Source organism: Camellia sinensis, chromosome 6 (assembly GCF_055761805.1).
Source record: "Camellia sinensis isolate YWXY chromosome 6, ASM5576180v1, whole genome shotgun sequence".
NCBI lineage: Eukaryota > Viridiplantae > Streptophyta > Magnoliopsida > Ericales > Theaceae > Camellia > Camellia sinensis.
This window is the reverse complement of record NC_138966.1, coordinates 103,299,776-103,324,673: the sequence shown is the minus strand read 5'-3', so window position 1 is coordinate 103,324,673 and position 24,898 is coordinate 103,299,776. Positions and strand designations below refer to the sequence as shown.

Genomic DNA, 24,898 nt, shown 5'->3' with positions numbered 1-24,898 from the left:
ATATATATCAACAATAAATATAAGGGTATAATAGTCAAACAAATAATATAAATCAGGAAAAAATGACCTCATCGAATAAAAGTATAAAAACATGAGACTAATTAGGTTATAAATTTGTTTTATGAACTTATTGAGTTAGAACACCTCTAAATGAGATTTATTAATAAAAATCTTTTTTTTTTATTTATCTCGAAATCACTCGTGTGTGATTGCTTATTTCAAATTAAATAATTTTTGCAATTTTAATTACACATCCGATTCTTGTTAATTATGCACACCATCTTGTGTATAAGCGAGTGTTTGATAATGATGAATAATCTACTTCTCTCTAAATGGTGCTCTTTTATTTGTTTACTAAGGATAATCCGTGCCTGAAGACACTGTGACCAATTTTTGTTTAATACGTGCTACAAAATTCAATTATAATAAATTAATTTAAAATGACAATATCACTTCAATTTAAAATTTCACATAAAACTGGAACAAAAAATATAAAGAAAATTGAAATAAATAACTAATAAATTTCAATTTTTTTATTTTTTAATGAATTTATCATGAATGTAGGTTTCCCACCTCATTCACATAATTGGGGTGATGTCTTCAAGAGTTCCCACCTCATTCTCTAACATATTTTCAAAATCTGCCCTATTTAAGAAATAATTCAAATCAATCAAATAAAACATCAAATCAATAGGAATACTTCAAATCCTTCAAACTTTTTCACAGTTTCAACTAACTACTTATAAATAAATGAAATAAAACTAACCCAAATTACTTTAAAGACTAACCTTATTGTTAATACCAGAATATCATGGATGATACAACAAATCCAAGCTAATTTCACAACCAACTGTGTTGGAAAGTCAGAGGTCTTGAAAAGAAAAATGAATTCAAAAACAAACCATGAAAATTCATAACCATGATAAGGGGAAGGGAGAACTAAAGTATATAAAAATTAAGAGGCAACAATAGTATAACATCCTCCTTCAACCCACTAATAAATTATTCATGCACAATAGACACTAAATTTTCACAAAAATCCATGTCAAGCATATGTGACTTCCACCAAAATATGCAAAGATACTAAATTTAGTGAATTTTCAAGGGCACTTTACTGGCCACACTCAATAACCATCCATAAGATCCAATCTTTTACATTGATAAGACACTTCACAAAAATATTAGAAATTCAATGAAGTACATAATTAGTAGGAAGCTTTACAAAAGTGGTTAACATCAAGGATATACTTTACAAAATATTTGTCAACTTTACAAAATGTAAGCCGTATAATGTCTTCAAACTTGTTCTTTTACAAAAAGTACATGGCCGCCTCTAAAGCGCTTGGACACCTTCAAACTTGTTCTCCATCACATTCTGAAATGTCCATGTATCAACTTCTGTGTACTTTTTTCAATGAGGAGCATGCACAACAATCTAATATTTAAAAAACAATAACATTAGCATATTGAAACAATACGAAAAATAAATATTGAAACAATATGGACTAAGGATACCTTATTACAATTCCATCGGAGCAATGTAGACTTATTTATCCTCTTGAGCTCTAGCTTTTTCAACCCAATCCTACAAAAGTTTGACTTGATCATAATTTAAACACAATTTTAATTAAAATACACTTTCAATTTATTTCCTTCTTTCATCGTTTGTAATCTTTTTTAAACTTAGTTACTTCTCTCTTCTATTTGCAAAATTTTATATATCTTTGTAAAATATCCTTTATAATTTTTTAAGGATGCATAATTTAGTCTGAACATCATTAAAAGCACCATGTCCATCTTCACAAACTTTGCAATAAAAAAGAAATTACACAGAGATTATGCATCCTCCAAAATATTACATTTCCCCCATGATTTTCTTTATACATGTTCCAAAACAAACTTGAAAATAATCATACCATTTGTGTATTTTTTATTCCCTTTCTTGAGTAGTTTTCTTTCCTTTGGGTAGGTGTTAAACTATCCTTTGGGTAGTTTTCTTTCCTTTGGGTAGGTGTTAAACAATCATACCATTTGAAAACACACATCAAACTATTCAAAAAAACACATCAAACTATTCAAAACACAAAAAAAAAAAAAAAAAAAAAAAAAATCACACAAAAGATTCAAAAAAAAAATATTCAAAAATCTTCAAACCACAATCTGAAAAGAAAGATTTCATAAACTCACAACCAAGATCCAATTGAGAGCATTCAAACTATTTAGAAGTAATGCAAAAAAAAAAAATGCTAATTTTTTTGTCTTCCCCAACAATAAATAATAATAAAAATAATTAGTAAAGAGAACATTGTCCAAACAATAGATAAATTCATAAATTCAACCTAATCAAGTAAAGGGAACTTTTTCCTCACCCTAGTCAAAAGTTTAGCATAGGGGAACTTTTTCCCCAACCAAAAGTTTGATCATTCAATCAATCTCCTTTCACCTTCCATTCCCTGTGAATTAACAAACACATCAAACAAATCAAATAGAGAAACAATTTATGAAGCATTTGGCGAACATATAAAAATGGTTTTTTATCAAACAATTTATCAAGCATTTGGTGAACATTGTAGTAGCAGAAATTATGTTGTGGCAAAACCAATTATTTTTAACTTCAATTATTGCAAAATTATACCCAAATCCTTACAATGGAATGCATAACAATAAATTTAATTAAAATAATAGGAAATAGGTTGTAATTTATGTCAAGTGACATGAAGAAGTTGGTCTTTGAACTATGGAAATCGAGTAAAAGATTAAATCATCAACTTACGACATGAATGTACAAAAAATAAAAAATAGAAGCAAAAAAAGGATGGAATCTTAGTTACCTCTATTCATAGAGCCTTTAGAACTATTCTCCTCACCAAATTCCAATGCCTCCGTCATCCTTACATGCATTGATAATTTCTCTACAACACTCCAACTCAACATAAAATTGTGCATTGATTTTAGGAGAAAAAATCTTTCATACTTAAAACTAAAAAGAAAAATTAAAGTGAAAGCAATTTCAAATCAAAACACATTTAAAAATGAAACCCATTTCACATTTCAGAAATCAAATATGTTTAATTTTTCCAACACAAACACAAACACAAATACAATTTCAATTTGGAACTTTGTATATAATATTCTTCATTGAGCTAATAATATGTTACATGTAGATCAATGATTTGATTTTGATAAGAAAAATTATTGTACAGTAGAGTTGAAAATGCAGATATCAAAATCTAAAACCAAACACAAAATTACTATAAATAATACTTGGAATTCGAAAATAACTTCATAATTGAAACAATAAAAAATGGGGGAAAATTTTAAAATTTGAAATCATATTAATGGAGAATTCTAAGAAAATAAAAAGACATTCGCTAATCAGTTAACTGAAAATAGCCAATTAAGTCATGAATTTCAAAATCAATTAACTGAAAAAGATTCAAATCCTAACAGTTAACAGAATAAAAATTTAAAGCCATGGTTTCTTTTTTTTTTGGGTAGGTGTTAAAGCCATGGTTGTCTAACTTGACTATACAAATCCTAACTATTAACACATTCATTCATCAAATGAATTTGTATTAATGATTTTTTTTATTTCATCATTAACACATGACACATGACACACAAAAAAATATGTATTTTTATTGTGTTCAATCATATACCTACAAATCATACCTATAGCAAGCATGATGGATGATAAAATTCCTAGATTTGTATAGTGAAGTTAGACAACCAACCAAAGAAATAATCACTAAATAACAATGATCAATCACTGCTTCAGTAAGAATACAAATCAAATTCTTACCTCAATGTTTGGAAGTCCTCAAACTGTCTAATGATCAATCATTGTTCTTAGGAAGTATCAAGCTATCTAATGTGAGCCTATTAAGCAAACACAATGCATTTTTTTTTTAATTTTTTATCAGCAAAAACAGAACTGAAGCAACAAAAATAGAGCTACAAATTAATTCTGGTGTATTTCAGCCCTTCTAGAGAGTGTAGAAAATCATTCATGTTGCAATGATAGAGATTGGCCCACCCATTCACCTAAAATGCAATTCTAATTTTGATAAATTCCACGATTTCGCACCAAACTGGTTGAAGATTCATTTAGCAACCAAGGGTTAGTTTCACTTTTATCCCCCTTACAATGTCACTATTTTTCTACTTCATCTCTAAACTATCAATCTCATCTAAAGATTTCATCACATTCATTTCAATTTCAACAAACAAAAAAAATTCTAATCTTTGTTCATATGGTCCAAACACCCATTAAATTTGTTATGGGTGTAATTTGTTCAAAATAGTAGGAAAATTGAGTGTATCCCCACTCCCATATCAGTATTTCAAGAGTATTTAGCAAACTCAAAAGTATTTAGGACCCATTTCATGAATTAGCACCCATTTCCCATTAAAGAATCAAACATTTCATAAATAAAACCCATTTAAACTAAAATAAACATAGATTGGGGCATCTAAACTGAAATAAACACAGATTGGGGCATCTAAATAAACACAGATTGTTTAAACTGAAATAAACATAAGTTAAACTGAAATAAACAGTTTCCTGAATCTAAATTGGGGCATCTTCAAATTTAACTAATGAAACCCATGGAAACCCATTTAAAAAATGAAACCCATTAAAACCCATAACATCACATATTTCAATGTCAACAAACAAAAAAAAACAACATTTAGCAACCAAGGGTTAATTTCACTTTTATCCCCCTTACAATATCACTATTTTTCTACATCATCTCTAAACTATCAATCTCATCTAAAAATTTCATTACATTCATTTCAATTTCAACAAACAAAAAACTTCTAATCTTTGTTCATATGGTCCAAACACCCATTAAATTTGTTGTGGGTGTAATTTGTTCAAAATAGTAGGAAAATTGAGTGTATCCCCACTCCCATATCAGTATTTCAAGAGTATTTAGCAAACTCAAAAGTATTTAGGACCCATTTCATGAATTAGCACCCATTTCCCATTAAAGAATCAAACATTTCATAAATAAAACCCATCTAAACTGAAATAAACACAGATTGTTTAAACTGAAATAAACATAAATCAAACTGAAATAAACAGTTTCCTAAATCTAAATTGGGGCATCTTCAGATTTAACTAATGAAACCATGGAAACCCATTTAAAAAATGAAACCCATTAAAACCCATAACATCACAGATTCCTGGGGCTTTTTAAGTAACTATTTAAGTAATTCAGGAGAAATGTAGAACCTCTATATCTCTCAAGAATAGCTTTAGACATACCTAGATCAGAAATTTGCCCGGCAACATAGTCTTTATTCCCCAGTAAAGGCGATGAGGAAAGAGTATTCACCCGGTACTTATTCCATAGCAGATCGAAGAGGTGGCAGTCAAGTGATGATTTGAAATACGTGATGTCCAATGAATAATACTGCAAAAAACAGCCAGCTTAAGTTATCCAGCTTTAAACCATCATTTCCAGAAAGGAGTTGATGGAAAACAAATTAACCTGGTTGCAATGTACACCAAAGTCTTCAATCTTGTTTAAAGGGATGGTTTGATACTTAGAAACAGGCTCATCTGGAGGTTTATATCCTTCTGGGTATGTTCTGAATGCCCCAATCTCAACTTTTCCAGCCGAAACAGTCCTTGTTGGATCAATAACAACCCATTAAAACACATAATATAAACCCATCATATTTGCAACTCATTTCAAATTTATTTTATGAAATCCATCAAATTTTCAACCCATCACATTTTTTGAAATACATACAGAAATAGAAACCCATTTCAATGATATCAAAACCCATCATATTTGCAACCCATTTCATAGGTTAGAAGAGTGAAAGGGCAAAGGAGAATAGGAATGTCACCTGTGAAGAGTTATTGGAGATTGCAGAATCGAAACCGAGAGAGAAATTTAAGCTAAAACCAGTGAGGAAAATGGAGAGTTGCTGGAAAATGGAGAGTTGCTGGAGTTGCTAGAGCTAAAACCAGAGAGAGATATGAATGTATCTCTTAATCTCTTAACATGGGAAAGGGAAATAGAGGAAGTGAAAAGACACATTTTTTGGGGAAAAACAAAATCAAAGAAATTATCTTGACCGTTAGATACTTGCCAAGTATGATCTCAACCCTTAATTCAAAATGTATCTCTCATACATTTAACACATTTTTAAAAAATCTCTTGCCTTATTATATAGATTTTTTATGAGTAACGAAAGATTTGTTTCACATGTGATACCTTAAAAGGGGTATTTGAGAAGCGCAAAATAAATTAATTTTTTGACTGGACAAATCAAAAAAATTGTTTGTCAAAACGTCACATTAATTGTTTTTATTCACAAAAAACTCTTTTAACAACTTTAAAGACAATTTAAAATTTTAACTTCTAATAAACATAAAATAAAATAAAACTCCTTAAGGCTCCGTTTTTTTAAAAAGAAATGGATGATAGAAAGTGAAAACGGTAGAAAGTGAAGTGAAAGAAAAGAAAAAGAAATGAAAATTTATTTTCTTATATATATTTGAATAGATGAATTTTTTTTGTAAGAAAATGAAAAAAATATAATCACTACATAACATAGAGTTGTGCAGAGAAAATGGACAAAAAGAAAACAAAATAAACATTGTCAAGATTTGTGAGATAAATAAAGGGCTCTTTTTTGATAAATTCTATTTGTAACTGTTTTATTCCATAAAACCCAAACTATTTTTGAATATTCCATTAGGTCCAATAATTGTAAAAGGACAACATAACCCTCCTCCGCCTCTCCCGCGTGTAACCGATTCTACAAAGCCCATTCCCATTCCAACTATTCAATCCACAAAATTTCCAAAACAAAAACTGAATCCACGAAACGAGATTCACATCGCCTCCAATAACCCTAGATTCACATCGCCTCACCAACGTCGTCGTCGTCCACCGTCGACCGTCGACCCCAGATTCCTCTTCATCTCACCGCTACGAAGATTCACATCGGAAGGAGGGTGCTTCGTCGTTCGGAAATTCCTGTCGTCGCATTGAGTTTATTTCATCCACTGAGTGTCATCCATACCCACCAACCATGAGAAACAAAAGTAAGTAATACCATTCTACTTTCTGCTTTTCAATCATAATGTGATCACCGATGTATACATCCACCTTCTGGTTTTCGGATTTGAATTTGTAAACATAGATGTTTTCGGAATTGATTTTGTAAACATAGATGATGTGAACATTCACATTAGTGTTGATTACTGGGTAAACTTACATTAGTAGACACTGATGTGAATATTCACATCAATGTATAATGATGTGAACATTCACATCAGTGTATAATGATGTGAATGTTCACATTACTGTCACTGTTGATTTTGTTGATTCTTGATGTCCACAAAACCCCAAAACTTCACTTAACAATGTGATGGAATATGATGTAAATATTCACATTGTGACATCAATGTTAGACTTGTTTGTGTTGTTGGGTGTTGTTTGGTGCTGTTGGTTCCACCCTTTGATTTTTAGTAAATTATAGCATAATGTGATTATCCATGTAAACATTTACATTGTCCTGTAACTGTTGTTATTTTCGGAATTTATTTTGTAAACATAGATGATGTGAACATTCACATTAGTGTTGATTACTGGGTAAACTTACAGTAGTAGACACTGATGTGAACATTCACATCATGTAAATGTTCACATTACTGTCACTGTTGATATTGTTGATTGTTAATGTCTACAGAACCCCCAAACTTCATTCAACAATGTGATGAAATATGATGTAAATATTCACATTCTGACATCAATGTCCGACTTGTTTGTGTTCTTGGGTGTTGTTTGGTGCTGTTGGTTCCACCCTTTGATTTTTAGCAAATTATAACATAATGTGATCACCCATGTAAACATTTACATTGTCCTGTAACTGGTGTTGTTTTCGGAATTGATTTTGCAAACATAGATGATGTAAACATTCACATTACTATACTGGGTAAACTAACATTAGTATACACTGATGTGAACATTCACATCAGTGTACAATGATGTAAATGTTCACATTACTGTCAATGCTGATTGTTGAATGTTGTTTGGTGCTTTTGGTTCCATCCTCTGTTTTTCAGCCAATTATATGTTCTTATTTGAACACCCAGGTCTTCTCCATAGATTTAATGGCAAGCGAAAGCGAGGGAAATCTCGTGCCAAAGCCAAACCTGATCAAATAGCTGTTCCTGAAGAAGTGAACATGAAAAAAGTTAACTACCGGTCAAATATAACTGGATTGGTCAAACTGTTAAAAGATCCAAAATTTACAAGTGGCCAATTGAAGTGCCTTAGAAAAACACCGTTTTGGCCATTATTTGATTGCTTAATCAGTAATGAAGCCGACCTCAACCACTGCATGAAATATGATGATGTCATTGTACGTATAGTACAGACATTCAAGCCGTCTAGTGGGAGGTTTTGCATTGGGGATAAGAACATCCAGATTTTTAGAAGCGACGTATCACTGATTTTTAGGGTGGACTACAGCACCAAGTCGATGGACCTCTCTTACGATGCAAAACCAACAACCGGCATCATACATCGAATGTGCAAGGATGTTAGTCGGTTAAGTGCTGCCAAAATACAAGAAATTCTGAGCGAAGCATTGAAGGGCACAAAGAAACAAGACAATGAAGAGGTCGCAAGATTAGTTTGCATGTATGCATGCGTCAAGCTATTCTTTTCTACATCGGGAGAAACAATTGGATGGGCTTTCTTTTCATACATGGACCCATTAGACAAGATGATCGAGTATGATTGAGCTAAGAGCATCCGGGCAACCCTGATGGGTTCATTGGGCCAAAACTGTGAAAAATCAGGACGAGTCACCGGATGTGTGATGTTGTTAATGGTAAATCTCATAAAACTTATTCTATGTTTAATATGAACATTTACGAGGTCTGCCTACTCTGATGTAAATGTTCACATTACTAGGCAATGGTGTGGAAGTTGACATCAGTGATGTAAATATTCGCATTACTGTTCAGTAATGTACAAACACACATTAGTAGACGCTGGTGTAAACATTCACATCAGTGTAGATTGATGTGATGTTAGCACCAAAACAAATGTGGAACATTCACATTACTGATGTGAATGTTCACATTACTGGGCAATGGTGTGGAAGTTGACATCAGTGATGTAAACATTCACATTACTGTTCAGTAATGTACAAACACACATTAGTAGACACTGCTGTAAACATTCACATCAATCTAGATTGATGTGATGGTAGCACCAAAACAAATTTGGAACATTCACATTACTGATATGAACATTTACATTACTAGGCAATGGTGTGGAAGTTGACATCAATAATGTGAACATCCACATTACTGTTCAGTAATGTATAAACACACAGTATTAGCCGCTGGTGTAAACATTCACATCAGTGTTAATTGATGTAAACATTCACATTACTGCCTAGTGGTGTAAACATTCACATCAGTGTTAATTGATGTGAACATTCACATTACTGATATTTGTTATTTGTTTCAGTACTGGTTGTGTGAGCATACAACAATCTTACAACCCCGCAACCCCAATGCCATTCCGCGATGCGTAAAGTGGGACCTCACAGCCTTACATAGCAACATGAAGTCCATATCTTTGGCTAAGCTTGGTTTAAATGAGGTAAAAGTACAACCAAAAATATTGTGCCCATTTACATAGTGAGACAAGAAACTATCTAACTAACATACTGTTTCCAACTGCAGGTATATGGCGGCGAGTTAATGGCATCCCCAACTGAAGCGAAGATGTACCATCATACAAAATTGAATGTGGAGTCCAAACCTGAGATTTTGTCAACTGCACCAGCAAAGAAAGATGAAAGCAATGATGATGAAAGCAAAGACAGTCAACGCAGTGACGACAATGATAGATTTTCTGTCGATGCAATGGACCTGAATGATGTTGGACATGATGTCAACCCCAGCTGTAGCACCCCCAATGCCGAGAGAGGTATCATCATAGCACAACCAACTGAGCCGGACATTGTGGAAGTACTTATAAAAGAAAACCAAAAAGCTTGGGGTCTTGTACGACAATGGGAAGCGAAATACAAACAGTTGGAAGAATCATGGGAGTTGAGGGCAAGGGTGATTGCTGCCCTTGAAGCCAAACTATTTGACCAATCGGGCTCATCTAATATGGACATGGACATGAAGACTTGCATGGAGTGGAAAGATACAGAAATTCAACGGCTGACAAAGTTGGTCATCAACTTGGAATGTGAAAAAACAATTCTTCAAGACTTTTTTGACGATCAGTCCGTCCACATTATCACTCAAGTTGAAGCACAAAAGGCTCATGACAGCCTTAAGAAGCATCCCACTGCAGCATTGGAACACATTATCAGCCCACCATCAAGGGTAAAGTGCATAAAGCAGAAGGTAAGGAAAGAACACCGGTTGGATGAGTTTGAATACCCCAACTTGCCTGGTCAAAAGAAAGGGAAAGAGGGAGCCAAAGAGCAATCCCATGCAGTCCAAATTGCACAAGATTTAGACAAGCAACCACAAAAAAATCAGCCAACAAAGTACAAGAAGTTAACCTTGAACAACAAACTGAAGGTTTGGGCCAACATAAACAAAATTAACAAGCAGAAGGTCCAAAATTTGCACAAGAACGGCGATGATGGGTAAGTGATCTTACATATCCCCAACTGAATTTTTTTTTTTTTGCTCATGTTCAGTTTACATACATACTTAATAAATTTGATCATTTTATAAATGTGCAATGTTGACATGAACGTTTTCTGTAATCACAATGCACAGGTTGCTAGTGTGGCGAGGAGACTCAAAGACTAAAGATGTGTATTTTGATGACATCATACACATCATCAAGGAAGAATCAATAACCAACAACGTATGGCAACTGTAAATGTGTACAAAACACACACACACACACACACTGTAAAGACACTGCAAATAATGTACTGCCACCTCTCTGTTTCTACAGATGATAGATGCATATGGTGAAATTCTACTTGAACTACAAGGGCTAGTCAACCCAAGTTTGGAGGATTCATTATTCATCTTTACAAGCACATGTTTGGTAACCACTAGACTTTTGCTTTGTTTATGTTTCAATAGATGTGAATGTTCATCTCAGCATTATATGCTTATATTGTTAACTTAAATGATAGGCAGATGTGAATGTTAACAACAACATAAAATGACAGATGAGAAGATTCACATTGACAGATGTGAACATTAACATCATTTTATGCTGTTAACTTAAATGATACACAGATGTGAATGTTAACAACAACATAATATAACAGGTGTGAACATTCACATCTGCAATACATTGTATGACTGTTTCACAAATTAATAGATGTAAACATTCACATCACTCATTAACAGATGTAAACATTCACATCAGTAACATCACTCACCATTAGCAAATGTGAACATTCACATCAGTAACATCACTCACCATTAGCAGATGTGAACATTCACATCATTCACATCAAACATTGATATAAATACTTGGTACATCATTGTATGCCCTTTGTGTGCAGAAAATCATACATGAGTACCCCCCCCCACAAGAGGAATAAACTGATTGATGTACACATCAAGGAGTATCAAGGCCAGAGATTCTTAATCTTTCCAACACATGACAACTTCCATTGGACAATTGTTGTGTACGACATGAAAGAGAATGTATGGAGGCATTATAACTCGCTGCACCCAAGAGAAGGCATACATGACCCACATATTGACAAAGCACAAATAATGGTAAGTGGCTGACACATATAATACTTGTCATGATGTGTAATATTTGACCTTGGACATATGCACTATGTTGGTTGGTGCCTAATATGAAATTTCATTGTTGGCAGAAGGACTACATCGCGGCTTTGGTGCACAACATTGGACCATCATCACCATTATGGACCAACTTATCAAGCCAAAATACTTCGCAAACAATCATATCAGTAGACATTTGTCCTCAGCAAACATCAAATTCGTAAGCTTAAAATCGATTTGTACACATGTTCCACAACCATTGCCCACCTAAATTTCAAAATCTAACAAGAAGTTTTCATTTTCAGGGTGGATTGCGGGCCTGCAGTTTGTTATATCATGAGGGCGCATGTATACCGTGAAGACATTGTTACCAGCCTAGATCGCTTTGAATGGTGTCAAATAAGAGACTCATTAGTACACCTTTTTCTGAACCACAGAAACACAGTGCAATGTGAAAACCTATAGGTGGGGAGTGTCCACCTATCACTGTTACCCAAATTTGTTATCCACATTTAAGACAATTTAGTGTCAATAAATTTTACATATTGGAGCAGACTAGCTTAATTGTAAATCAAGTCTATATCACTGCTTGTACAGATATTTTTCAGTCAATATATGTATATGCATTTTCAGACCTATTTTATGTTGGTCATGCACATTGAGATTGTATTTTTTTTTTTTGACACATGACATGATGCGAATGTTCACATCACAGAATGATCGTACACTTTCTTATGTTTTAAACCATACTACATGGACGTGAATATTGCTTAAAGTGTTCATGTAACACAATATGACAGGTGTGAGTGTGATATTTCTTAACACAAGTCAATATTCACATCTAATAATTTGATGATGTGAATATTCACATCATAACTTTTGATTATTTGAATGGCAACAACGATGTCATGAACATTCACATCTTATGAGTTGATGATGTGAATGGTTACATTGATGTAAACGTTCATTTCATCTACTTTGATGCTGTTAACGGTAACAATAATGTGAACATTCACACCACAGAAATGTTTGAAAGTTCAACAATGTGAACATTCACATAATGTGATTATATTACACAAGTGTGAATGTTAACATCATGCATTCATCCAAAACACAACAACATAAATTTCAGATTAGTACCTTAAAAAAATAAAAATAAAACACAAATCAAATACTAATGCATTATTTTATTTGCCAACGTAACGTAATCTTATTGCAACACAATGTTTGCCAACACAACACAATCTTATTTCAAAAACTAATATAAGAATCCAATATAAAATACAATGTTGAAATGAAAAATGTACATCCTATATCGTCTCCGTGCATGATTTCCGATTATAGCTCCCCAACTTACCACATCTCCCACACCTTATTTGTTTCAGTTTCTCACCCCTTGATGGGATCTTATTCTTTTTCGGCCTTCCGGGTGGTCTTTTCACAGTTTGCGGGTATATAGTGAAGTTCGTGGGATCAAAAGGCGACTTCTCCACCGATGGTATTGGGAATATGGCACCCAAATAGGCTGCACGATATGTCTCTACATGAAAGTACTGTTCCACACAATCATTGAGATTATAGTGGCTCTTCTGAATAGCAATAACAGCATGGTCACATGAGAATCCATTGATTTGCCATTTGAAACAAGAACATGTACGCCTCGCAACATCAACTGTAACAGATGGTATCGAATGAACTTCAAACACATCCTCATTGGCTTTGCTAACTTGCCAAGACCTGCTGTCATTGAACGAATCCATAAGCCTTGTTTCGAATGTAGGACAAATAAGCTCATTCCATTTGTTTGCTTGGTCACGCCATGCAGACATTTGCGGCATCAACTGAGTGTGAATTGCGTCCACCATTTGAGTGATGGGAAGATTACGTGCTTCTTTAATCCAGTTATTAAATGACTCCGCCGCATTGGATGTCATCTCCCCATAACGCATGCCCCTGCACAATATCACAAACATTGTACAATACAGAATTTAACAGGTCATCATTAACAGATGTGAACATTCACATCAGTCATCATTAGTAGATGTGAACATTCACATCATTTACATTAAACATGAAACACAATTCGAAGATTGTTACCATTCTAAACTGAAAATTCACATCGCTACCTTTCTAAACTTGCCAAATGGAACACCTTAGGAAACTATTATTACCTGAAGTATGAATTTGCCCAGTGCTCAAGTGCCAAGTCCTTGAAAAAATTATGAGCTCGTTGTTTACCCTCCTCTTTTAATTTTGCAAGCTTTTCATGGAACCCTACCATAGTTGGCTCATAAGCACAGTCACCCAAACTACTTACTAGGTGATCCCTGAATCCATTATCAATTCCTTTCATCCGGTCTCTTAAATTGCTCTTCAAGTGTTGTAAGCAATAATCGTGATGAGCCGATGGGAACACCTTTGGCATAGCTTCTAACAGACCAAGATTACGATTCGAAATAAAAGTAATCTGGCGCTTACCATCAACAACCTTCCCAAGTTCATGCAAGAACCACGACCAATTGGTCGTGGTCTCTAAATCAACAATCGCAAATGCAACAGGAAATAGACCTACAACACAACACCAATACACAATATTCCAAAGTGAAAAAAAAATAGTATAAACGAAACAGGTCATGTGAATGTTCATATCTACATTGCCCTATTACTATTGTTATTGTTGGATTCGGGTTCATAAACATCAACGATGTGAACATTCACATTAACAACCATTAATAATTCATTGTTGATTGTTGAGTCATTGATAATGTGAACATTCACAGTACTATTCATTAATGGATCAACTGACATTAGTATACACTGATGTGAACATTCACATCAGTGCATACTAATGTCAATGTTCACATTACTTATAATTTATCAATCACTCATTTGTCCAGACTATGCTGCTCAGAGTGACTATTGACATGAATAGACAGCTAAAAAAAATACTAACCATTGTTTCTGTCTTTCGCCGTGGCCGCAAGTAGCTGACCTTTGTACCTTCCTTTGAGGAATGTTCCATCCAGGAATAATAAAGGCCGACAAGAATTGAACCCAGAAATACACGCAGCGAATGACACAAAGAAACGACAAAACTGTTGACTACTCCGCATCATAGTCAATATTGACATAACTCCCCGGATTGTACTGCATCACAGCATCCGAATACCACCGCAGCTGGTCAAACGATAATAAGTGATCTCCATGAATACCAACCTTTGCTTTCTCCACACCCAACCATACGACATGGTAACTCACATCTAGCCCATAATCCCTCTTCAAAATAGTTACCACCTCACACGGCCGAGTCAACGGCTTGTCCCTCACAATTTCAGATATGGTACTCAATACCAAATCCGAACTAACTCGCAGATTCTTCGATGTTCGGACATCCGTACCACAACTATGCACATCACTAAACCTCTTGATGTAGAAAAAACTATTTGCTCGTTGTGCTCTACAATGTATAGCCCACAAGCAGCCTCTCTCCTCACGTATCGCGCACACAGCAGTAACTCTTGTTGTCTCGTTCTTGACATACGTAAACTGAAACCCACATTGGATGGCATACTTACATAAAACATCAAGAAATTCTTGTACACCTCCAACAAACCGTTGTCCCACATGCGTAATACCATTTGCCTAAGGGGCTGACAACAACACCTTCTCCTTACGGTGGCAAAATCTCCGTAGTGCATCAATATCTTCCTCAATCCCCACACGCAGCGATCCCGAGCTACTTGACTAACCAATATCACTTTTCAACTCAACCACAACTTCTACATGTTGTACCCCCATTGATTTAGCAAGCAATAACAAGTTCTGAAATTCTTTCTCATTCTCCAAATCACACCTATTAATCCCAAGTAATCGACAGAACAATGAAATAGAACCAGCAGACAACTCCTCCCATTTTTCACACAAATAGTCCACCAAATACGAATAACACAATGCGTGGGTAGTATTTATTACAGTGGTACTGCAACCATATGTACACGCCAACATCATAAAGGTATCCATCTCCTGTAAAAACACAATAATACAATAATCAACAATAATCCAAACTGATATGAAAATTCACATTGTGCAAAAATTAGATGAATACGTGTACAATTCAAGTGTTAAATCCATAATTCACATTAACAAGATGTGAATATTCATATTGATACATATACTTTGAATTATATCACCTACACAAAGTCTCATTAAGCAAACATCAAAGTAAAGTGAGAACATCCACATTCTTCACATAATATTAACAAGATGTAAACATTTACATTGACACATATACTCTGAATTATATCACCCACATAGAGCCTCATTAAGCAAACATCAAAGTAAAATGCAAACATCCACATTCTTCACGTAATACTAACATGATGTAAACATTCACATTGTTCCACATACTCTGAATTATAGAAGATCCACATTCATCACTAATCTGATGACCTCCCCTCCACAAGACCACGATGTAAACATTCACATTGATCTATATACTCTAAATTATATCACTCACACAGAGCCTTATTAAGCAAACATCAAAGTAAAATGCAAACATCTACATTCTTCACGTAATACTAACATGATGTAAACATTTACATTGTTCCACATACTCTGAATTATAGAAGATCCACATTCATCACTAATCTAATGACCTCCCCTCCACAGGACCACGATGTAAACATTCACATTGATCCGTATACTCTGAATTATATCACTCACATAGAGCCTCATTAAGCAAACATCAAAGTAAAATGCAAACATCCACATTCTTCACGTAATACTAACATGATGTAAACATTCACATTATTTCACATACTCTGAATTATATTACTCACACAGAGCCTCATTATGGATACATCAAAGTAAAAGGAATATTATAACATTCTTCACATAATCTGAATGACCTCCCCTCCACAGGACCACGTATGATGCATGTAATTGAAAAAACAGAGCATCCGATCTATATCAATAAAAAAATAGAGCATCTGATCCATTCTACAAATCAAAACATAAAGTGAACATGTATTCATAACCAAAATGATACTAACCTTAATCATGCAATCCTACAATCGTCCGGAAACTCGAAAACAACTGCTTTGAAGTAGTTATACTCCAAAAAATGTGAGAACCGAACACTTTCAAATTCGTCGTCTTCACTTGAAAATCACCGAACCAGACTACAACAGCAACAATGAAACCCTAGTACATCAAAGCCTCAGAACGATAGAACGATAGCATGCAAGATAGAAACGTATCCATTTGATTTAGAATGATAGAAACTGCCAAAACTGAATCACGAAATCACAGGAACGTGTTATGTATTAACACAGTGTGTATATATACAAGGGCATAATAGTCCATGTAAAAATATAAAATTAGAAAAATGAAATTTATGGAATAAAAAGAAAAGTATATGAGACTAATCAGGTTATAATATTCCTTTGTGGACTTAATGGGTTATAACAACTCTAAGATGGATTTATCAATAAAAATCCCATAAATGGACTTCTTGTATATTTTGTAAAAGTTGTTAACCTAACAAATTAATTTGAGTTGTACATAAAATGTTAGTTTCCGTTACTTTTAAGACTCTCTATCTAAATATATATATATTTTTTCTTTTTTTGTATTATCTATCTAATCAAATTGAGCTTAAAAAAACTCAATAAAAAACACTTTTTAAGTATATGACAAGAATAAATAGTTTGGTTCAAACTCGTTTGGTAACTAACAATTTTTGTCAAAAAATCAAAAAGTTATTGTAAGTTATCATATTATTTTATCTATTTGTTTTACACGTTATTTTATAAAAAATCAAAAAAAATTTAAAATAATTGAATCCCAAACAAGTAAATCAAACCATTATCAATTTCTTTTTTCTTTTTTTTTAAATAATTAGATTGAATCAATCATTCACGGAAACAGATCAAATAATACGATTGGATTATAATTTTTTTTAGGGTAAATTATATTTACCTGCTCTGAGGTTTCTGACAAATACAAAGACCTCCCCTGTAATTTGAATAATTACAGTGACCTCCCTTGCTTTACCTGACAATGTCAAGATTTCCTCTTTTGTCAAATTGTTCCAAACGGTGTTACTTTTTGCTATAGTGAATAACCTTATTGTCCTTCCTTTTAGAATATTAAAAAATGTTTTTGGATTGGAGGACAGGTTTGGAAAAAACAAACAACGTTTGGAACAGTATTTTTGGATTTATTTTTTTTAAATATTAAAAAATGTTTAAAAAAATTATTTTTTACTCGAAATATATAATTTGTATTTAAATATTTTTAAATATTTTATTTTATTTTGTTAATATTTTAATTTTAATATTTTAAACTCAAAACACAACTTCACACTCAAATCGTAACCAAACACATAACTCAAAACTCAATTGAAAAATTATTTTCAAATCTCATAATCAAACATATAACTTGACACTCTACACTGCTTTTAAAACTCTACACTCAAATCGTAACCAAGCGCATAACAAAAAAATTAAATATTTAAAAATATATTTATAAAATAAAATAAAATATTTAAAATAAAAACTATATATTTAAAAAAAATTTAAATTTTTTAATATTTAAAAAATATATTTAACATAAGTTTGTATTTTTTTAAGTTTGTGTTTGGTTATGAGTTTTGAAAATAATTTTTGAATTGAGTTTTGAGTTGTGTATTTGGATAAGACTATATGAGTTTTGAAAAGATTTTTGAAAATTTCTAATTGGAATTGTGATTCTAAAAGAGAACTAAACATGTTTCTAAAAAAAATCTTTTTTCAAAACATGTTTTTACTCAAAATTCAATTCAAAAATTATTTTCAAAACTCATAATCAAATACAAACTTAAAACTTAATTCAAAACTCAAAACCAAACTTTTTCAAAAACTCTATTGTAAAAGAAAAAAAAATTCAAAAAAAATTATTTTATTTTTTAAAATTATTTTTAGAATCATGATTTGAGTGTGGAGTCGTATTTTGAGTTATGAGTTTTGAAAAGAAAAAATTTGTTTGGTTATAAATTTTGAAATTTTTTGAATTTATTTTTTTAGGGTAAATATTTTATATTTTAAATATTCATTCATTTATTTTAATGTGTATTATATTTCATACATCTATGTGTTGTATTTTTTAAAAATATTTTAAAAATATTTTTTAAATACTAAAAAAATTTAAAATTTTAATTTTTTATTTTAAATATATAGTTTTTTTGAAATATTTTATTTTATTTTATAAATATATTTTTAAATATTTTAATTTTTTTGTTATGCATTTGGTAATGATTTGAGTGTAAAGTTTTGAAAGCAGCGTGGAGTGTCAAGTTATGTGTTTGGCTATGAGATTTGAAAATAATTTTTGAATTTAGTTTTAAGTTATGTGTTTGGTTACGATGAGTGTGAAGTTGTGTTTTGAGTTTAAAATATTAAAATTAAAAAAAAATCAAATATTTACAAAATAAAATAAAATATTTAAATAAAAATTATATATTAAAATAAAAAATAAATTTTTTGAAACAATTTTTAATATTTAAAAAAAATAAATCCAAAAATATTGTTCCAAACACTGTTTGTTTCTTCCAAATCTGTCCTCCAATCCAAAAACATTTTTTAATATTTTAAAAGGCGTAAGGTAATTTATTATAGCAAAAAATAACACCGTTTGGAACAATTTGACAGAAGGAGGAATCTTGACATTGTTAGGTAAAATAGGAGAGGTTACTGTAATTATTCAAATCATAGGGGAGGTCCTTATATTTGTTAGAAACCTCAAGAGAGGTAAATGTAATTTACCCTTTTTTTGATTTTTGTTTTATTTTTCTCAATCCTATTTATCCTCGACAATAACAAGGTAATTAGTAAAGCCTTTGATTAGTCAAGAAAGTAAAAAAATAAAAAAAAATAAAAAAAAAATTGAAAAATATGTCTCCCTCAAAACCTAAGTAATAATTTTTTTGATATTTATTAGGATGGTTTGGCGACAATCTTAAATAAGTAATAATTTTATTTATTTATTTTTGTTTATTTACTTGTCAAATAACTTTTCTATTTTTTTTTATATATTTTTTCATAAAAGTTAAAAAGTAAACAAAATTCAAACCACCTTATTGATTAGATTAATGAAATCTAATATTTTTTATTATTTTCAAAAAAAATTAATTTAACAAGAGTTAAATGATAAGCATTGTGGAGTAATTCCCAAAGACAGCCAAACAACCACTCCATCATGAATCTTCAGTGTTCATTTGGAATATGGGTTGATTTTTTAATTGTTTTAATTATTTTAGTTTAGGTTAAAAAGCTTCATTTGTAATGAATTTTTTGATTTTTGTGAGAAAGACGAATTACACTAACAGTCCCTATAGTTTGAGACTCGTGTCATTTTAGTGGGTCATTCTATTTACACACCACCTTTTCTCTCAAGGCAAACCATTAATTAATTTTTTTATTATAATTTTAACCTTAAGTGAAATGACTATAGAGGACAAGTTATGATACACACCATTTGTATATTTACCATAAAGGACAAGAATGAATATAATATAAATCATTAATTTCAAACTTGTTCTTTACGTATCTTCTTTGTCAAGAATATAAAAACCCTAAAACCAAAACCAAAAACTCTTCAACAAATAATCAAAAATATAGTATTATTGAAGATTTTGAATGGATTCAATGAAGGATGCACCTAGCAACTTTGATTCACAACAATGGAGCAAGGAAGAGGTTATTTTTTTGTTGTTTTTGTTTTCGTTTTTGTTACTTGTTGAGTGGTAAATAGTTGGTACAATTCAGGTAACCAGAAGTGGATATTATATCATTGTTCAACATACTACGGTCGAACAACATGTCTTTGTTCAACATATTACGGTCGAACAAAATGCCTTTGTTCAATATACTATGGTCGAACAAAATGCCTTTGTTCAACATACTACAGTCGAACTTTATTCGTATATTCAGTTAACAAAAATCGAGTAATTTCATTTAATTCGACTTTGTACTGCCGAACATTTATAATTATTATTATTATTTATTTATTTTCAGAACGGAGCATTCGTGAAATGCAGTAATGTTGAATCTGGGGGTCTTGTTGACTACACGAGTCAATTTATTACTAATGAGGTAGTCTCATGTCGGAAATTAGTATTTTTTTCTTTTTCTTTTCGGATGTTTAATGACTTTGTTGAATTTGACTTGTAGGTTTTCAAGAGCAAAGAAGAGTTACTTGGTTTGGTTCTTCCTTCTAAGTCAAATTTGATTGCCTTTTTATGTGTGTTTGATTTTCTTGTGAGGTTAGTTCTAGTTTGACTTTCTGAAATGGTTTCCAAGCTGCTGTTGCAGCCAGTGGGGCACTTTGCTGGTGTCTAAGTAGCATAGACATGGACACGTCACACAACACTAACACACTTATTTACACGTCAATTTTCAAAAAAATGCAAGCCACGATACACTTGAGACACGTTAAAAAATTATATTTTTATAAATTTATTATATGTGGAAGATATGAATAGTTTATTCAAAGATAGTGAGAAAACAACATAACACTAATTAAAATTAAAAAGCCATATATTTCATAACTTAAAATCAAATTATCATTCACGTAATAACTACAATGTAAAGAATGCAAAAAAAAATGTTGAATATAGAAATACACACGATGTATCATGTTGTAAATGTTTCAAAACATATTTAGATTGAATAAGTTGAATTCCAAAGAATACAAAATATTGTTATTATGAAGAGATTCATCGTATAAGTCGTGTTCGGAGGGTTCAAAAAGTATCGCCGAAGTGTCCAATATTATGAATTTACATCTTTAATTAAGACACATTGAAAAACATCCTCATCTAGTCTGATCTTTTTTCAAGTTTTCTTTCCCCCTCCATTTTTACCCTTCCAGGCAGACTCAATGCATGAGCTTCCTGCTAAAGCAGGCTCTGGGTAAGGTAAGATGTACACAACCTCCTTCTCATTTCTAGTGAAGTTGTTTCTGTGACTCAAACCAGTTATGAACGTTGTGATTTACTTGATACTTCTATTTGTGGGTATTGGATTTTTGGTCATAATCCATGTCTATATAGTTGGGAGAGCCTTCAGAAGAGGGTTTATGAATGCAAGCACAGCAACTGAGAGTAGTGGCCGTTTTGGAAGCATAAGCATGTCTCAAGACGACCTCAAAGGCTTCCGAGCTTCGATTTCAAAGCAAGAGAGAAATGAAGTAGTCCAGTGGACTGTGCTGTTTGTTTGGACAATTTCAAGGTGGGTGAGAAGTGTAGATTGTTGCCTCTGTGCAAGCACAGTTTTCATGCCCGGTGTGTGGATTTGTGGCTTGTGAAAACACCCATTTGTCCACTCCTGTAGGACCAGTACTGATTCATGGAAAGGTGGCTCAATTTCTGGGGATGAAAGTAGGCATTTCAGTGGGATTGAATTGAGGGAGAGCCAAACTACGGAGTGGGAGTTGAGGGAGAGCCAAAGAGCAGAAATTGACAATTTTTTGGCTTTAGAAATTGACCATTTGAGTGAGTCTGGAATTGAGGCAACAGAGAGCCAAGCTGTGAGTCAAGTTGGATTTATAACACTCATTCACTACTTGCAAAATTAACAGCCCACTAACATGTAGGGAAAACATTAGTCTCAAATAATAAAAAATAAGTAAATAAAAGTTTATTCTTCAACAGTGTACAAGAAAATGGCTACGAACACTAGCCAGTCACTCACACCCAAATACAAAAAGACAATCATCGAAACAGTCATACTCGTACACATTGAGTTATTCAAGCAGAATTTGACGTGATTCACGTGATATTTGTACCACAAGAGGATAAAAATAAAAATCTTTTGAGTTCTTCGATTCACTCGTTGTTGACATAAACTAAAAGCATTCCTCTGCTACTCAATCAACACATCACACCAAGCTTCACTAACTAATTCAAAAGGCACTAAATATCAGATCTTGTAAGTACCACTCCACATCAAAGAAAAAAATGTATACTTGGAGACATAAACTACACAAAGACGCTAATTAAGCAAAAGTTTCCTTGACCATAACAATTAAGTTCACACTAAAAACTAAGACCCAAAACAATGTCATATCAAACTCATAAACTTGACACCCAGATCTTAAAATCCCCAATCTAACATAAATTGAAAAAACATAACACAAATTAAGCAACTGATACAACAGACACTTGTACGTAATTATGTCAAAACTGATGCAGCAAAGCCAACTTGTATATGATGTTTTTATCAGTGCCTATTAGGGGCCACGCATCTTCACCTAACTTCTAACCAACACTTATACACAATGTTTATAGACATGACAAATCAAGCAGGGAAAAAAAAAAAAAATGTTCGACAGCATTTGTCCGAACATAATGTACATGTTCGGCAATCTACAACCGAACATGTTCAACAGTCAACACCCGTACAAAATTGTGTTGTCCGAATATCAACTGCCGAACGAATTTAGGCTCCGAACAACTAGTGTCGAATGATTCACTCAAATACGATTAACTCAAATACAAACTTCATGCCAATGGAGATAAGTGCATAAAACCCTAAAATAAATAATAACTCACCTAATAAATCTCCAATGTGAAGTTCTAACCGTGTTGAACAACACCACCGACGACGTCTTGATGAGTGTTTTCAGTAATGGTGTTTACCGGTGTGAATAGAGAATGGAGGGGGAGATGAATATCGTGGGTGTGGGGTGTGTGGCTGTATGGGGGCAAAGATGGAACTTTGTGGGTATATTGTTGTGGGTTGGTGTGTGAGTAGGGGTAAATATATAAATTTGTGGTGTGTGATGAGAAAAATATTTATTTTTGTAAATTATTTTTGGTGTGTCTTTATTAGAAGTGGTTTGCCTTGAGAGAGAAAGTGGTGTGTAAATAAAACCTCCCCATTTTAGTCCATGACTTTTTAATTGTGACACATTTAACCCTGAATTTTGAATTTTATTCCAAATAAGGACAATTGAAGATATCATTGCTCAATTTTAAAGGCAAAGTCGTCAATTTCATAAAATATAAACTAATTTGACAAAATTAAATGTTAAAAATATTTTTGAATTTTTAAAAATTATTTCTACCCACCAAAGATAATTATGTAAAATTGATAAATCTTTTATATATATATTTATTTATTTTTATCAAATTAACTTTTATTATGTATTTGAATGATAATCATGTAATGGCTGTTTTTTTTTTTGTGTGATGATTATCATGTAATATATGATTGTATTTGTTGTTAACAGATATTTTTGGATGATTATCATGTAACGAATAGTTATTAGGCTTTTAATATGTAATCGATATGTTGAACATATGAAATGCATTTAGTTTTTGATTTTTTGATTTAATGAATAGATTTAGGGGTTGTTTAGGATGACCTAAATAAGTGCACTTTTTGTCTTTTTACGAAAAGATGTGCAGAAAAGTAGAGATGTGATGCGATGAAAAAAGATAAAAAGATAAAAAGATGGATTATTTTTGGGTTGCCAAACTTGGCCTTAATAATGATAAAGTTGTCGGCATATTTGACTTTTAAAAAAATAGAAACTAATTTAATGAAAATAAAAATAACCATCAATTACATGATCATCATCCAATCATATATTAAAAATTAGTTTGTTAAAAATAAATAAATAAATATGTAAAAGATTTATCAATATAATATAATTTTATTTTTTGTGAGTATAAATAATTTTAAAAAATTAAAAAATAATTTTTTTATATGTATTTTTGTCAAACTAGTTTATATTTTATCAAATTGATCACTTTGCCTTTGAAATTGAGTAATAGATTTTTAATTGTCCTTATTTAAAACAAGATTCAAAATTAAAGATAAAATATGTTACACTTGAAAAATCAGGGATTAAAGTGATACAAACTCCAAACTATAGGAACTGTTAGTGTAATTCGCCCGTGAGAAAAAAATAAAATAATTATGATTTGAATGTAACACTTTAATTTATTAATTTTTTAACTTATTTTATTATTTTGTAATTATTTTAACCCAAGATTGAGATGCATTTCAGTAATCTATGAAGGCTCAATCAATCAAACACCAAGGGGCATTTTAGTAATCTCACAATTTCCCAACAAAGGAC

General features: G+C 32.1%; 1 long non-coding RNA gene across 1 annotated transcript; it reads right to left on the bottom strand.

Annotated features, from left to right (window-relative positions):
• Nucleotides 1-1,179: 1,179 nt before the first annotated feature.
• Nucleotides 1,180-3,071, bottom strand: LOC145792347 (uncharacterized). Its single transcript, XR_014331733.1, has 4 exons — nt 2,832-3,071; nt 2,370-2,453; nt 1,516-1,585; nt 1,180-1,435 (listed from the first exon to the last, which is right to left on the bottom strand). It is a non-coding gene; the product is annotated as an uncharacterized LOC145792347 (long non-coding RNA).
• Nucleotides 3,072-24,898: the final 21,827 nt, after the last annotated feature.